Raw genomic sequence first — 13,662 nt, forward strand, 5'->3', positions numbered from 1 at the left:
TGAAACTCCCATCCATTCGTGTTACCTCTAAACCTATTATCCTACACACTCCCAGCCAGCCTCCCAGATTCATCCTCCCTGTAATCCTGGGGTCACACAAAACTCTGCTGCCTGTGTGCTTACTCACACCAAGTCCTGTTCACCCATCACCCCTATGTTCACTGACCGACCACTGTAATCTCCTTCAGCCTCACAACCCTCTGGGCTACCTGCACTTCCTCTAATTCCTCAACGTTCTGATTTTAATTGTGCCACCACTTTTGGCTGCAGCTTCATTTTCCCAAGGCCATAAATTGTGGAATTTCCTCTCTAAACCTTTCCACCTCTCAATCCAACTTTCCTCCTTTAGGATATTCCTTCAAATCTACCTCTTTGATCAAACTTTTGGCCATCAGCCCTAATATCTCCTTACGTGGCTCGGTGTCAATGTCGGTGATAACATTTCTGTGAAATATTAAGGAATGTTTTATTACATTAAAGGCTCAATATAAATAGATCAGCACATAATGATTTGGACACAGATCATCGCTGTTCCTTCATCATCACTGGGGGAATAACCTGTAACTCCTTATCTAACAGCATCGTGAGAGCACCTTCACCACACAGTCTGCAGCAGTTCAAAAACCTCAACCGTTATAATTTCTCCAACTGGGGTTTGGCAATATTTGCTGTTGGTCTTGTTAGTGACACCATTGAGGAGTCACCCGGGGAGTGGGGGTGATGTCACTGTTAAATTGTGGGTGTGTGATGACATCACAGACAGCAAGACATAACATCTGGGTCGGTGCAAACCAGTGATCACCATACATTGTGGAGGATGTGAGGGTCCTTGAGACAGTGCAAAGGAGACTTACCAGAATGGTTCCAGAGCTGAGGGATTATAGTTGCAATGTTAGGTTGGAAAAACTGCGGTTGGATTTGGATTATTGTCGCATGTACCGAGGTACAGTGGAAAGTATTTTTCTGTGAGCAGATCATTAAGTAAATGAAAATAATATAAAAGAAATGCATAATAGGGCAACACAAGGTACACAAAATTGAAATTGAAAATCGCTTATTGTCACAAGTAGGCTTCAAATGGTTACTGTGAAAAGCCCCTAGTCGCCACATTCCGGCGCCTGTTCGGGGAAGCTGTTACAGTAACTACATGAACACTGGCAGAGGGTGAAGTTTACAGGGGTAAGTTTACAGGAGCAAATGACAGAGGGGAGATTTGATAGAGGTGTACCAGTTTCTGATAGGTTTGGATAGTTTATGATATGTTTAGATAAGGTAGATAAAGAAACATCCCCATTATCCGATCATACAATGATTTCAGGACAGATGTACGATTTGGGGGCAAGATGTATGGGTGTGGTGGGGATGTGATAAATAAATTTTACCCAGTGAGTGGTAATCACCTGGAACTCAATGCTAAAATTCAAAAGTCAATAATATCCAGATCCTGATGAATCCATCCGTCAGTCCAGGATAGAAATGCACAACATTCTCTCCTCCTGCTGACAGGACAGGGTTCACTGCACATGCGTCCTGCTGCTCCTTTAAGATGGCGGCCATTAACCCAGGCCTTGCCCCTGCCGGAAATACAACGGCGCTAGTAAGCGCGCCGCAGGGTTGAGAGTGTCTTATTCGCGGTTTGAGGTCTTCACTGAGTGTTTATCAAGTGTTTCCGCCCACCCACAGCGCCCATTGCTCTCTCGGACACACTGTTACTTTACCCACTGCAGAGACGAGAAACAAGCTGCTCCCCTTCGCCATCACTCCCACTGCGCATGTTCCTTACACGAGGCTGTTCCGCGCCTGCGCAATGGTCTCTTATCCATATGCTGGACAGTCTCTGCCGCGAGGCATGCTGGGCAGAATGCCCGCCATTCAAGATAATGGTTTAGAGAGATTTCTTTGTTGTTAGATGTCGACTTGGACTGAAGGACCATCAATAAAATTAAGGCACAGATTATATTGAAACGCAAAAGCACGGCCCATTCTCTAAGTCCAGAGAAGGGGAATTGGAGTTGGTCTGAAATTGTGAGACACAGGAGAAAGAAATAGACAAAACCATAGAACATACAGTGCGGAAGGAGGCCATTTGATCCATCGAGTCTGCACCGACCCACTTAAGCTATCACTTCCACCCTATCCCCATAACCCAATAACCTCTCGTAACCTTTTTGGACACTAGGGGCAATTTAGCATGGCAATCCACCTAACCTGCACGTCTTTGGACTGTGGAAGGAAACCGGAGCACCCGGAGGAAACCCACGCAGACACGGGCAGACTCCACGCAGACAGTGACCCAGCAGGGAATCGAACCTGGGACCCTGGCTCTGTGAAGCTACAGTGCTAACCACTATGCTACCGTGCTGCAAATCCATCCCTATATGCACAAATGGATAATAATCCTCTTTATTATTGCCACAGGTAGGCTTAGATTAACACTGCAATGAAGTTACTGTGAAAATCCCCGAGTCGCCACATTCCGGGGCCTGTTCAGGTACACTGAAGTAGAATTCAGAATGTCCAAATTACCTAACAGCAAGTATTTTGGGTCTTGTGGGAGGAAATCGGAGCACCCGGAGGAAACCCATGCAGACACGGGGAGAGCGTGCAGACTCCGCACAGACGAATCGAACCTGGGACCCTGGTGCTGTGAAGCAACAGTGCTAACCACTGTGCTACTGTACTTCCAGCGGTATCTCAGCAGATTCGATCAACAAGTGAATCTCTTCCCAACACACAGAACATTTAAACAGCCTCTCTCCAGTAAGAATGTGCTGATCATGCATGAAACCCTTTGAATCTGGATCAGCTGGAAAAATAACAAGGTGTCCTGGCTCTCATGAAGTATTTGAATGGTCTCACTCTGGTGTGACTGTGCTGCTCTGTCACTAAATGGTATGGTTGAGTGCACCTCTTCCCACATTCAGCTGTTGAGTGGTCAATCTGCGGTGTTCTGACACTGTGGGCCAGTGCATGGTCAATTCCAGCCCCACTTGACCTGGAATCACAACACATTGAAATTAACTTTTATCTTAAAATACCCCAGGTCTTCAGATGCCCAATAACTACAGTCGCCTGGTTTGTAAATTTAAACTCAATTGACTTTATATTGTTAACAGTAACTATAATTAAATAGGCAACAAATGAAACTGGATAATTCTACTATTGAATGTCTAACTCTCAACCCCCCCCCCCCCCTTTAACTTACCCCACCCGCTACCCATATACAGACAAACAAACACAGAGGGGAAAGAGGAGTGTGAACATAATGATGACAATAAAAGGTTAAGAATCTTTGTTTCAGATGGACGTGTTTCCGTTAGTTTCTTCACTCTAGGCTTTCAGATGGATGTTGCCTTTACATTCAGCTTGCAATGTTTTTCACAGTAGACTCACAGAACTAGCAGGCAATCAGCATTCGAGAGAGCAAGCTTCTTCTTTCAGGGTCTAGAAGCTTCATGCCTTCAGACAGTACGCAGCAGAGCAGAGTGAGAAAGCTGCTTCCACCTTGAGGGTCCAGAAGCTTCTCCTGGATTTTTTCTGAAAAACCACACCTGTCAGTTGCCGGGTGGAATACTGTCCCTGGCCAATCCGTTGACCACCAGTCAACCAATTGGAACAAACCCCTTATATCTCTTGGGTGCCATAAAGTCTGGATTCGCCTGTCCAAAATAGAAAACTTTGTAACACAGTGTACGATTTTGACACTTTGAGTTGCTTACTACCTCTGCTTGAGTTAAATGTATGTCTCAATTGGATTGGATTGCATTTGTTTATTGTCACGTGTACTGAGGTAAAGTGAAAAGTATTTTTCTGCGAGCAGCTCAACAGATCATTAAGTACATGAGAAGAAAAGGGAATAAAAGAAAATACATAATAGGGGAACTATTTAAACTAATTAAATGTTGCCTGGTATGGAGGGCATAAGCTATGAGGAGCGATTGAATAAACTCGGTTTGTTCTCACTGGAACGAAGGAGGTTGAGGGGCGACCTGATAGAGGTATACAAAATTATGAGGGGCATAGACAGAGTGGATAGTCAGAGGCTTTTCCCCAGGGTAGAGGGGTCAATTACTAGGGGGCATAGGTTTAAGGTGAGAGGGGCAAAGTTTAGAGTAGATGTACGAGGCAAGTTTTTTACGCAGAGGGTAGTGGGTGCCTGGAACTCACTACCGGAGGAGGTAGTGGAAGCAGGGACGATAGGGACATTTAAGGGGCATCTTGACAAATATATGAATAGGATGGGAATAGAAGGATACGGACCCAGGAAGTGTAGAAGATTGTAGTTTAGTCGGGCAGTATGGTCGGCACGGGCTTGGAGGGCCGAAGGGCCTGTTCCTGTGCTGTACATTTCTTTGTTCTTTGTTCTTTAGAGATTGGGGGGGAAGGGGAAGTCAGGGAACCAAGAGGTGAAGTAATCAGTGGGAACTGTAGCTGCTTAGGAATACAAAAAAGCACAAAAAGACAGAACTCAGGAGAAGTTACGATAGTCCCCATCTCACAAAATATGACACAGTGTATGAAAAGGCTCAGTAAACCAAGGTCCACCACACTTAAGAAAACAAAAAGGGACGGTCAATAGAGAATTAAAGGTGCTATATTTAAATGCGCGCAGTGTACGGAACAAGGTAGGTGAGCTTGTGGCCTAGATTGTGACTGGCAGGTATGATGTGGTAGGCATCACAGAGACATGGTTGCAGGGGGTTCAGGACTGGCATTTAAACATCCAGGGATTCACAATCTATCGAAAAGACAGAGAGGTGGGCAGAGGGGGCGGGGTTGTCTTGTTAATTAGGAATGAAATTAAATCAATATCACTAAACGACATAGGGTCAGATGACATGGAGTCTGTGTGGGTAGAGTTGAGGAACCACAAAGGCAAAAAAAACATAATGGGAGTTATGTACAGGCCTCCTAACAGTGGTCAGGACCAGGGGCACAAAATGCACCACGAAATAGAAAGGGCATGTCAGAAAGGCAAGGTCACAGTGATCATGGGGGACTTCAATATGCAGGTGGACTGGGTAAATAATGCTGCCAGTGGACCCAAGGAAAGGGAATTCATTGAATGTTTACAGCAGGGCTTTTTGGAACAGCTTGTGATGGAGCCCACGAGGGAACAGGCCATTCTGGACTTAGTGTTATGTAATGAGCCAGACTTGATTAAAGATCTTAAAGTAAGGGAACACTTAGGAGGCAGTGATCATAATATGGTAGAATTTAATCTCCAATTTGAAAGAAAGAAGGTAGAATCAGATGTAAAGGTGTTACAGTTAAATAAAGGTAACTACAGGGGCATGAGGGAGGAACTGACGAAAATCGACTGGGAGCAGAGCCTAGTGGGAAAGACAGTAGAACAGCAATGGCAGGAGTTTCTGGGAGTAATTGAGGACACAGTACAGAGGTTCATCCCAAAGAAAAGAAAGGTTATCAGAGGGGGGGATTAGGCAGCCATGGCTGACAAAGGAAGTCAGGGAATGCATCAAAGTAAAAGAGAAAGCCTATAATGTGGCAAAGAGTAGTGGGAAGTCAGAAGATTGGGAAGGCTACAAAAACAAACAGAGGATAACAAAGAGAGAAATAAGGAAAGAGAGGATCAATTATGAAGGCAGGCTAGCCAGTAACATTAGGAATGATAGTAAAAGTTTCTTTAAATACATTAAAAACAAACGGGAGGCAAAAGTAGACATTGGGCCGCTCCAAAATGACGCTGGTAATCTAGTGATGGGAGACAAGGAAATAGCTGAGGAACTAAATAAGTACTTTGCGTCAGTCTTCACAGTAGAAGACATGAGTAATATCCCAACAATTCAGGAGAGTCAGGGGGCAGAGTTGAATATGGTAGCCATCAAGCAAACCAAGGCAGGCCAGCAGCACGGTTCGATTCCCGTACCAGCCTCCCCGAACAGGCGCCGGAATGTGGCGACTAGGGGCTTTTCACAGGAACTTCATTTGAAGTCTACTTGTGACAATAAGCGATTTTCATTTAATTTCATTTTGGGCCCCACACCTCAGGAAGGACATACTGGCACTGGAGCGGGTCCAGCGGAGATTCACACGGATGATCCCAGGAATGGTAGGCCTAACATACGATGAACGTCTGAGGATCCTGGGATTATATTCATTGGAGTTTAGGAGGTTGAGGGGAGATCTAATAGAAACTTACAAGATAATGAATGGCTTAGATAGGGTGGATGTAGGGAAGTTGTTTCCATTAGCAGGGGAGACTAGGACCCGGGGGCACAGCCTTAGAATAAGAGGGAGTCACTTTAGAAATTTCTTCAGCCAGAGAGTGGTGGGTCTGTGGAATTCATTGCTACAGAGGGTGGTGGAGGCCGGGACGTTGAGTGTCTTTCAGACAGAAGTTGAAAAATTCTTGATTTCTCGAGGAATTGAGGGCTATGGAGAGAGAGCGGGTAAATGGAGTTGAAATCAGCCATGATTGAATGGTGGAGTGGACTCGATGGGCCGAATGGCCTTACTTCCGCTCCTATGTCTTATGGTCTTAACACAACAGATACAATGTAACTACATAAGCACTGGCATCGGATGAAGCATACAGGGTGTAGTGTTAATGAGGTCAGTCCATAAGAGGGTCATTTAGGAGTCTGGTGACAGTGGGGAAGAAGCTGTTTTTGAGTCTGTTCGTGCGTGTTCTCAGACTTCTGTATCTCCTGCCCGATGGAAGAAGTTGGAAGAGTGAGTAAACTGGGTGGGAGGGATCTTTGATTATGCTGCCCGCTTTCCCCAGGCAGCGGGAGGTGTAGGTGGAGTCAATGGATGGGAGGCAGGTTCATGTGATGGACTGGGCGGTGTTCACGACTCTCTGAGGTTTCTTGCGGTCCTGGGCTGAGCAGTTGCCATACCAGGCTGTGATGCAGCCCGATAGGATGCTTTCTATGGTGCATCTGTAAAAGTTGGTAAGGGTTAATGTGGACATGCCGAATTTCCTTAGTTTCCTGAGGAAGTATAGGCGCTGTTGTGCTTTCTTGGTGGTAGCGTCGACGTGGGTGGACCAGGACAGATTTTTGGAGATGTGCACCCCTAGGAATTTGAAACTGCTAACCATCTCCACCTCAACCCCGTTGATGCTGACAGGGGTGTGTACAGTACTTTGCTTCCTGAAGTCAATTACCAGCTCTTTAGTTTTGCTGGCATTGAGGGAGAGATTGTTGTCGCTGCACCACTCCACTAGATTCTCTATCTCCTTCCTGTATTCGGACTTGTCGTTATTCGAGATCCGGCCCACTATGGTCGTATCGTCAGCAAACTTGTAGATGGAGTTGGAACCAGGTTTTGCCACGCAGTCGTGTGTGTGTACAGGGAGTAGAGTAGGGGGCTAAGTACGCAGCCTTGCGGAGCGCCGGTGTTGAGGACGATTGTGGAGGAGGTGCTGTTGTTCATTCTTACTGATTGTGGTCTGTTGGTCAGAAAATCGAGGATCCAGTTGCAGAGTGGGGAGCCAAGTCCTGGGTTTTGGAGCTTTGATATGAGCTTGGCTGGGATTATGGTGTTGAAGGCGGAGCTGTAGTCAATAAATAGGAGTCTAATGTAGGAGTCCTTGTTTTCGAGGACCAAAACAATAAAGACAAAATAAAAGAAATAAGAATTAAGGGAATCAACCAGAAGTCGCTTACAGCAATATGACTGTATCATGGGTTCCCAGCTCAGAGAGGAAGTCAGTTCATTCCCATAGTCAATGACTTTCATTTAATAGGACCTTAACAGTAATGACAACATCCCATAACCCTTCACAGGAATACTAACTGTCTTAACATTTCAATAGCTGATTGCTGACATTTCTTTGCTCGTCTCTCCAAATTTGTCCCAAACACAGCTGTAATTCTCAGACAGTCAAAACAGGAATGACCTGCTAGGCAGGCCAACAGCACGGTTCAATTCCCGTATCAGCCTCCCCGAACAGGTGCCGGAATGTGGTGACTAGGGGCTTTTCACAGTAACTTCATTTTGAAGCCTACTTGTGACAATAAGCGTTTTTTCATTTTTCATTTTCATCTCGACATGAATCCATGGCACTGCAAAATAACATTCCATAACACACTGACAGTTGTGGAACCACTGATCCTCTGATTCATGGTTTAGTTGACCTGCCAGAATGGAACATAACCGTGAATTGTTTGTGTATTTTATGTTTATGACATCACACACGAATTTTAGTAAATTGTCTTTCAACTGATTGTTCCCAGACAGATTTATTCCACCAATATTAGTAACTAATGTTTCCTGTCTCCCAGTTTTGTTTTACTGCTCCTTCATTCAGCCGATCGCATTTTCCCCCCTGTGCATTTCTTGCTGGTAATTTCCCTCTTTTCTTCTCTGTACTGTTTAAATCGGTTTCCCATCTGCATTGTGTCTCTCCATCCAGATTATTCAGATATTGGTAAAGATTTAAGCATTATGATTTGTACATTTGATCTGCTATGTGTCTGCCATTTTCCCCAGTCTCTCTCTTTGACGTCCTGAAGTTCGTTATGATTGTTTGTTTCCTATATTTCCATTTTCCCAGTTTCTCTATGTTCTCCTGGAATTTGTTACTATCCTCCCCACTATTCCGATATTTCTATTTTCTCCAGTCTCTCTGTGCCATCCTGAAATTTGTTGTGATCAGCCTCACAGTTTCCGGTGTTTCAATTTCCCGTTTCTCCCTGTCCTCCTGGGGTTTGTTGCTATCTTCTTCACTGTTTCCTGTATTTCAATTTTCACCAGTCTCTCTCTGCCTCCCTTAAGTTTGCCCGGTAAGACAGGACAGGACATGTCCCATGTGTGTGTTTGCTTGTGGGTGTAGCCATGAGTGCATGTGAGTATGTGTGTATTGTAGAATATATTGGTGTGTATGTGCCTGTCTGTATATTTATGTTGTTCTGTGTTTCAGTGTGTGGGTTTGTGTTTGTGGACTGGGTGCCTGTGTGTCTATGTGTGTGAGACAGAGAGAGTGTTCATAAAATTAATTCTGAATGGGATGAGAAAAACTGAAAGATTACAAATCATTAATGATCAGACTAAGGTGGTACCTTGGTTAGAATTGTGGGTGTTTTGTACAGAAAGCAGGCAGTCTGCAGTCAGCTTGGAAGCACTCAGCCGTGGGACCCGGAACTGTGAACCATCTGTGGGACCCGGAACTGTGAATCAGCTGTGGGACAAGGAGCTGTGAACGAGCTTTGGGAGCAGGAGCTGCGAACCAGCTGTGGGACCAGGATCTGCGAACCAGCTGTGGGAGCAGGAGCTGTGAACCAGCTGTGGGAGCAGGAGCTGTGAACCAGCTGTGGGAGCAGGAGCTGTGAACCAGCTGTGGGAGCAGGAGCTGTGAACCAGCTGTGGGACCAGGAGCTGTGAACCAGCTGTGGGACCAGGAGCTGTGAACCAGCTGTGGGACCAGGAGCTGTGAACCAGCTGTGGGACCAGGAGCTGTGAACCAGCTGTGGGACCAGGAGCTGTGAACGAGCTTTGGGAGCAGGAGCTGCGAACCAGCTGTGGGAGCAGGAGCTGTGAACCAGCTGTGGGAGCAGGAGCTGTGAACCAGCTGTGGGAGCAGGAGCTGTGAACCAGCTGTGGGACCAGGAGCTGTGAACAAGCTTTGGGAGCAGGAGCTGCGAACCAGCTGTGGGACCAGGATCTGCGAACCAGCTGTGGGAGCAGGAGCTGTGAACCAGCTGTGGGAGCAGGAGCTGTGAACCAGCTGTGGGACCAGGATCTGCGAACCAGCTGTGGGAGCAGGAGCTGTGAATCAGCTGTGGGAGCAGGAGCTGTGAACCAGCTGTGGGGGCAGGAGCTGTGAACCAGCTGTGGGGGCAGGAGCTGTGAACCAACTGTGGGACCAGGAGCTGTGAACCAACTGTGGGACCAGGAGCTGTTAACCAGCTGTGGGACCAGGAGCTGTGAACCAACTGTGGGACCAGGAGCTGTGAACCAGCTGTGGGACCAGGAGCTGTGAACCAGCAGTGGGACCAGGAGCTGTGAACCAGCTGTGGGACCAGGAGCTGTGAACCAGCTGTGGGACCAGGAGCTGTGAACCAGCTGTGGGACCAGGAGCTGTGAACCAGCTGTGGGACCAGGAGCTGTGAACCAGCTGTGGGAGCAGGAGCTGCGAACCAGCTGTGGGACCAGGAGCTGCGAACCAGCTGTGGGGGCAGGAGCTGCGAACCAGCTGTGGGGGCAGGAGCTGTGAACCAGCTGTGGGGGCAGGAGCTGTGAACCAGCTGTGGGGGCAGGAGCTGTGAACCAGCTGTGAGACAAGGAGCTGTGAACCAGCTGTGGGACAAGGAGCTGTGAACCAGCTGTGGGACAAGGAGCTGTGAACCAGCTGTGGGACAAGGAGCTGTGAACCAACTGTGGGACAAGGAGCTGTGAACCAGCTGTGGGACAAGGAGCTGTGAACCAGCTGTGGGACCAGGAGCTGTGAACCAACTGTGGGACCAGGAGCTGTGAACCAGCTGTGGGACCAGGAGCTGTGAACCAACCGTGGGACCAGGAGCTGTGAACCAGCGGTGGGACCAGGAGCTGTGAACCAGCGGTGGGACCAGGAGCTGTGAACCAGCGGTGGGACCAGGAGCTGTGAACCAGCTGTGGGACCAGGAGCTGTGAACCAGCTGTGGGACCAGGAGCTGTGAACCAGCTGTGGGACCAGGAGCTGTGAACCAGCTGTGGGGCCAGGAGCTGTGAACCAGCTGTGGGACCAGGAGCTGTGAACCAGCTGTGGGACCAGGAGCTGTGAACCAGCTGTGGGACCAGGAGCTGTGAACCAGCTGTGGGACCAGGAGCTGTGAACCAGCTGTGGGACCAGGAGCTGTGAACCAGCTGTGGGACCAGGAGCTGTGAACCAGCTGTGGGACCAGGAGCTGTGAACCAGCTGTGGGACCAGGAGCTGTGAACCAGCTGTGGGACCAGGAGCTGTGAACCAGCTGTGGGACCAGGAGCTGTGAACCAGCTGTGGGACCAGGAGCTGTGAACCAGCTGTGGGACCAGGAGCTGTGAACCAGCTGTGGGACCAGGTATCTGTGAACCAGCTGTGGGACCAGGAGCTGTGAAACCAGCAGTGAGACCAGGAGCTGTGAACCAGCTGTGGGACCAGAAACCCAGAGGGCCATTTGGAACCAGGAGTGTTCCTAATGTTTGTTTTATAAATTTAGAGTGCCCAATTCATTTTTTCCAATAAAGGGAAATTTAGCGTGGCCAATCCACCTAACCACACATCTTTGGGTTGTGGGGGCGAAACACACGCAAACACAGGGAGAATGTGCAAACTCCACAGACAGTGACCCAGAGCCGGGATTGAATCTGGGACCTATGTGTCGTCAGGCTGCAGGGCTAACCTACTGCACCATCGTGCTGCCCGTAACGAGTTCCTAATGTTTAAATCGCTCAATAAGAAGACAGTGAAGCCCACACTTGGACTGAGGAATCTGCAGTTTCTGGTCTTGAAGATTGAGGTTTGTTTCGTGGAAAGATAATGGAAGGACCCCCATAAAACCCGGGTTCAATTCCGGCCTCGGGTGACTGTCTGTGTAAAGTTTGCAGTTTCTCTCCGTGTGTGCATGGGTTTCCTTCGGGTGCTCGGTTTCCTCCCACAGTCCAAAGAAGTGCAGGTGAGGTGCACTGGCTATGCTAAATTGCCCTTAATGTCCAAAAGATAAGGTGGGATTACGGAGATAGGGTGGAGGCATGGGCTTAAATACAGTTCTCTTTCTAAGGACCGGTGCAGACTCAATGGAACGAATGGCCTCCTTCTGCACTGTAGGGATTCTATTCTATGATCCTGTTCTATTCTGACAGTAGGAAAGTCAGAGTTTCCTTCTGCTGGACTGGCCGGTCTTACAACTTTGCTTCACTTTTCCCCGTCACCACACTTCAGAAAGGGTTCATTGGCCATGAGGCACTTTGAGATGCCCTGAGGTGGTGAAATGTGCTATTTAAATGCAAGTTTCTTTATAAATCGACACGCTTCTATCCTTACAGGCAGATAGTTGAGTGGGAGCTTGAGCCAGCACATGGGGCTGGTCCATGTACTGAAAGTACCTCTATCATTGAAGATGGACAAATATTATGTTTTCTCCCTGTTATTCTGTTTGTAACTAATTTGTCTCACAAACTAAGACAGATTTCACTGAAACTTGCTGCACTGGTCAGATATAACCCATGAAAGAATTGATTCATTTTGGCACAGATTGAGATCCTGGAAGTTTTTTATAGGATCCGTTCACATTGGGTGCTCAGGTGAATTGACCGTTTTTTAAAAAGATAATTGTGGTTTGTTTTATTTTGAATGTTGATTATTTTAGAATGTTTTTTATAGGATCCGTTCACATTGGGTGCTCAGGTGAATTGACCTTTTTTTAAGATAATTGTGGTTTGTTTCATTTTGAATGTTGATTATTTTAGAATGTTGTGGATTGTGTTTATTTATCACAGCTATCGAAATGTGAGCAGAGTTTTCAGAGCAGGTTGTTGGCTGTGAATTAGCCTGAAGTCTGCTCAGTGAGATGGACACTGTTAACAAATATATTTACTTTATTAGCTTTGTCGTTACAGAGTTTTCATCCCTGTTTATTTGTCTGTCATACAATCTCACTATGGCCCAAGGATAAAATGATTAGATTTGGCGAACCATACGGACCTGATTCTGCATTTCCTTTATATTCACACACAGGACCTGGTCCTCTGCACACAAAATGAATTTGTTCATGCATTTTTCAATTAAACAAATGCTTGAGGGAAAATTCTTCCCGAATGCATTCCCCATGGAAATGACTTGAGCAATGAGTCCATTGCCGTTTTTGTATTTAAACAAAGCTCTGGAGAACAATCCCTGGTTTTGCAATGGCGGTGCTTCACTCAATTGGGAGTCTACATGCCAACCAATCTGCACCCTGTGCCTCAGACAGAATGAATTATTGTTTCCTTTGAAATTTGGTATTTTCGCATCTATCCTGATGAGTACAAGATGAAAAGCTTCGACAACATGTGTATTTCTTTCAGCAATACTCAATTTTGTGAAAGTTTTTGTCAAAATTGGGAATGAAATGTGGTTGTGTTCTTCCCATCAATTTACTGTGAAAAATTATAAATGTTGTATTTGGATCAGACTATTTATATACATATAGTTAAAAATTTAAAAGATTGAACATGTCTGTTTACTGCACAATGATTAAGGAATGTGCAGTCATCAGCTAATCCCACACTCCCAATACAGTCTGGTGTCAGCTGATTATGGAATCTCAAAAAGACTGATGTCATCTTATGACATCATCACAATAGAATATGATGACATCAGTGGATTCCACAATCCCAATGGAACTCTGTGATGTCAGCTTGACTTTAGACAAAGTGTGATGGGAAAAGTACAGAACTGGCCCAGTTTCCTTCAATAGAGAAACTCTGCTGCCCCTGTCCCAACTCACACTGAGTCCCATTCACCTATCACCCCCTGCACTCCCTGATCTACATAGACTGCCGTTCAATTAATTAAAAAAATATATATATATTTTATTACAAACATATATCAAAACAGGTTACAGCGAATAAACACCCTGGAAAACATACTTCCCAACAATCAACTATACAGCCTGTACAGATTTTTCCCCCTTTTCACCCCCCGCCACCTTTCCTCAAAACTGCTGAAGAGTCCCTCAACTCATACTTTTTATCTTC

At 46.5% G+C, this 13,662-nt stretch overlaps 1 protein-coding gene across 1 annotated transcript in view; it reads right to left on the reverse strand.

Annotated features, from left to right (window-relative positions):
• The window catches only part of LOC140421804 (uncharacterized), a 314,633-nt gene that overhangs the window by 179,044 nt on the left and 121,927 nt on the right, over nt 1–13,662 (reverse strand). The window lies entirely within an intron of this gene.

This window comes from Scyliorhinus torazame, chromosome 5 (genome assembly GCF_047496885.1).
Source record: "Scyliorhinus torazame isolate Kashiwa2021f chromosome 5, sScyTor2.1, whole genome shotgun sequence".
Classification (NCBI taxonomy): domain Eukaryota; kingdom Metazoa; phylum Chordata; class Chondrichthyes; order Carcharhiniformes; family Scyliorhinidae; genus Scyliorhinus; species Scyliorhinus torazame.